The following is a 4,356-nucleotide window of genomic DNA, read 5'->3' as shown; positions in this document are numbered from 1 at the left end:
CTGCTTCAGCCTCACCGACCCCTCTCCTCCTCCAGCAAGCGCGGGCGACGACCCCAGGACGAGAACGCCTGACACGCACTGGCACGGAGCCGGTGGGATGGGGTAAGTCGCGACCGCACCCGGGTGCCGGCGGCAGGGAGTGCACGTGGTAGAGGACCCCGCGCCCCTAACCCCGCCGCCCTCGGGTACCAGAGACCGGAGGTGGCACCACGGTCGTGGGGGCGCCTGGAACGCACAAGAGCCGGCGCGCAGGCCCCAGCGGGCGGCTCAAGCGGCGGGGGTGGAAACGGGCGTCCGGTTCTCGGCCAGAGCCCGGAGCCCTCCCCGCACACGCATCCAGGCACCCGGAAGCTCTCGGGCGACTGTCACCCGAGCAGAGCGTGTCAGCACTTATCTGGCGGCACAAAACCACCCATTCGGGGGCAAGAATCGCCGCGCCCGGAGACGGGGCCCACCCACGGATCACCAGGGGAACCCCTGGATCACGGCCACGGCCACCAGACCCCAAGCACGACCCCATCGCCACCAGGCCCGGAGCTCCCGGGGCCATCTGGTCGACCCCAGAAGCGTGGCGGCAGGGGGAGCCGGGGACAGCCTCCCCGGGCCGCCCGCGCGGGCCGGGACCGGTCGGTCCCTCCCTCTGAGTCGCCGGGTCAGGACTTAGAAAAGAATTCCGCGGAGGCGCCTCCGGCGACCGGGCCCGGGGCGGGACCGTGGCTCCCGTCCCTCAGCCGGGGCTCCACCTACGCCTCGAGCCGGCCCCCTCCCGCCTCCGGACAAAGACGCGACCCGCGAAACTCGGAGAGAGAAGTCCGGTCCGACGGCCCGGACCCACCCCGGGCACGCGTCCGGGCCGGGGACGCCCTCCCCGGCCCGCCCTCGAGGGCTCCCGGGGCCGGTCCACGCTCTTCTCCAGGGCGGGACTTGGAAAAAAAAACTGCCACGGAGGAGGAGGCATCCGAGGACCGGGCCCGGTCCCCACCGCCAGAGCCGGTCGACTCGGAAGACCAGTGGGGAAAAGGCCAGCCCGGCGGCCGAGCCCGTCGCGCCCTCCACGGGCCTCCCCCGCAAGGCCCCGGCCGGTCGCCCACCTCCGGAGCGGGGCGCGGAAAGGGGATCGGCGACGCGGAAGGCCCGACCACCGGGCCGCCCTCGGGACGACGGCCGGGCACGGGACGAGCTCCCTCGCCCGTTCCCCCGCGGCGGCCCCCCACCCCCTCCCGGGGACGGAGGGGCACCGGCGGCTGCTGGTCGACCCGTCCGGGAGGCCCCACACCCCGGCCGGCACCGGGCGGCGCGGCGACAGCCACCTCCCTCAGTAGCCTGCACCTCCAATCTCCGGCGAGCGGGCGTCGCGCTCACGCCCCGGCGCCACCGGGCCAGATCCCGCCAGCGACGCCGGCCTCCCGGGACTCTGCCTCGGTCACCGCGGCCGAGTCCCGTCCCTTGGCCCGCGTCGCCGGAGCTCCGGAGGAAAGAGACGATATAAAAGCGGCCGCCAGGTGGCACCCGGCGACCGACGACCGCCTCAGCGGGACGGAGCCGGAGCGCGGGCCCGCCGGGGAGCACAGCCGGGCCGCCGGGCCGCCCGATCCCGTCCCGGAGCCCCCTCGGACCCAGCCTCCCGGCCCAGTGCGGCCCCGGGGCGTCCGCCCGCGGGCTCCCGGCCGCCAAGGCGCAGCCCCAGCCGCAGGAGGGGGACTCGGAAAAGGTTTCTCGGGCGATCACCGGGAAGGGGAAGGGGAGAGTTCCCCCCAGAGAGGCCAGGGGGCGGCCCGGGCCGGGCTGGGCCGGTGCGGCCGGGAGGCCGCCGCTTCCCGGAGCGGCTGGAGCGCCCCCGGGGTTCCCGGGAGGACTTAGAAAATCAGGGCGGGCGGGGACGGTCAAACCGAAACCAGGCACGTCATCCGAGAAGGACCGTGATGACGGGAGGAGGAAAGCTTTCCAGTCCAGAGGGCCTGTCGAAGGCAGGCGGAGAGTCTACCCGCTGAAACTGACGAAGATGGGCAAAAGAAGCTAGCTCAGGCGCCGACATCTAAGGAAATAAAAAAAAAAAGCACGAGGGCGTGGAGAAATGGGGAAAAATCAACACTGAGAAATCTACCCTCTGAAACCGACGAAGATGGGCAACAGGGGCTAGCTCAGGTGGCAATTTTTAAGGAAAAATGAAAGGAAGTGCGTGGAGACCTGGGGAAAAAGCAACACGGAGAAATCTACCCTCTAGAACTGAGAAAGAAGCGCAACAGAGGCTAGCTCAGGTGGCAATCTTTAAGCAAAAAAAATAAGATAAAAAAATACAATGGCGAGGAGACCCGGTGAAAAAGCAACCCTGAAAAAGGTACCCTCTGAAACTGAGGAAGCAGGGCAACAGTGCCTAGCTCAGGTGACAATCTTTAAGCAAAAGAAACACACAAGGGCGTGGGGAGCTGGCGAAAAGGCAACACTGAGAAATCCACCCTCTGAAACGGACGAAGATGGGCAACAGAGGCTAGCTCAGGTGGCAATCTTTAAGCAAAAGAAACACACAAGGGCGTGGAGACCTGGGGAAAAAGCAACACGGAGAAATCCACCCTCTGAAACTGAGGAAGATGGGCAAGAGAGGCTACCTCAGGTGGCAATCCTTAAGCAAAAACAAAGCACAAAGGCGTGGAGCCCTGGGGACAAAGCAACCCTGAAATATCTACCCTCTGAAACTGAGGAACATGGGCAAGAGAGGCTAGCTCAGGTGGCACTCGTTAAGCAAAAACAAAACACAAAGGCGTGGAGACCTGGGGAAAAAGCAACCCTGAAATATCTACCCTCTGAAACTGAGGAAGATGGGCAAGAGAGGCTGGCTTCAGGTGGCAATCTTTAAGCAAAAGAAACACACAAGGGCGTGGGGAGCTGGGGAAAAGGCAACACTGAGAAATCCACCCTCTGAAACGGACGAAGATGGGCAACAGAGGCTAGCTCAGGTGGCAATCGTTAAGCAAAAACAAAACCCAAAGGCGTGGAGACCTGGGGAAAAAGCAACCCTGAAATATCTACCCTCTGAAACTGAGGAAGATGGGCAAGAGAGGCTACCTCAGGTGGCAATCCTTAAGCAAAAACAAAGCACAAAGGCGTGGAGCCCTGGGGACAAAGCAACCCTGAAATATCTACCCTCTGAAACTGAGGAACATGGGCAAGAGAGGCTAGCTCAGGTGGCACTCGTTAAGCAAAAACAAAACACAAAGGCGTGGAGACCTGGGGAAAAAGCAACCCTGAAATATCTACCCTCTGAAACTGAGGAAGATGGGCAAGAGAGGCTGGCTTCAGGTGGCAATCGTTAAGCAAAAACAAAACACAAAGGCGTGGAGACCTGGGGAAAAAGCAACCCTGAAATATCTACCCTCTGAAACTGAGGAAGACGGGCAAGAGAGGCTGGCTTCAGGTGGCAAACGTTAAGCAAAAGAAACACACAAGGGCGTGGAGGCCTGGGGAAAAAGCAACACGGAGAAATCCACCCTCTGAAACTGAGGGACATGGGCAAAAGAAGCTAGCTCAGGTTGCAACCTTTAAGCAGAAAAAAAACACAAGGGCGTGCAGACCTGGCAAAAAAGCAACAGTGAGAAATCTACCCTCTGAAACCGACGAAGATGGACAACAGAGGCTAGCTCAGGTGGCAATTTTTAAGGAGAAATAAAAGGAAGTGCGTGGAGACCTGGGGAAAAAGCAACACGGAGAAATCTACCCTCTAGAACTGAGAAAGAAGCGCAACAGAGGCTAGCTCAGGTGGCAATCTTTAAGCAAAAAAAATAAGATAAAAAAATACAATGGCGAGGAGACCCGGTCAAAAAGCAACCCTGAAAAAGGTACCCTCTGAAACTGAGGAAGCAGGGCAACAGTGCCTAGCTCAGGTGACAATCTTTAAGCAAAAGAAACACACAAGGGCGTGGGGAGCTGGCGAAAAGGCAACACTGAGAAATCCACCCTCTGAAACGGACGAAGATGGGCAACAGAGGCTAGCTCAGGTGGCAATCGTTAAGCAAAAGAAACACACAAGGGCGTGGAGACCTGGGGAAAAAGCAACACGGAGAAATCCACCCTCTGAAACTGAGGAAGATGGGCAAGAGAGGCTACCTCAGGTGGCAATCCTTAAGCAAAAACAAAGCACAAAGGCGTGGAGCCCTGGGGACAAAGCAACCCTGAAATATCTACCCTCTGAAACTGAGGAACATGGGCAAGAGAGGCTAGCTCAGGTGGCACTCGTTAAGCAAAAACAAAACCCAAAGGCGTGGAGACCTGGGGAAAAAGCAACCCTGAAATATCTACCCTCTGAAACTGAGGAAGATGGGCAAGAGAGGCTGGCTTCAGGTGGCAATCTTTAAGCAAAAG

Source organism: Equus asinus, unplaced genomic scaffold (genome assembly GCF_041296235.1).
Source record: "Equus asinus isolate D_3611 breed Donkey unplaced genomic scaffold, EquAss-T2T_v2 contig_124, whole genome shotgun sequence".
Lineage (NCBI taxonomy): Eukaryota > Metazoa > Chordata > Mammalia > Perissodactyla > Equidae > Equus > Equus asinus.
This window is presented reverse-complemented; position numbering follows the sequence as displayed.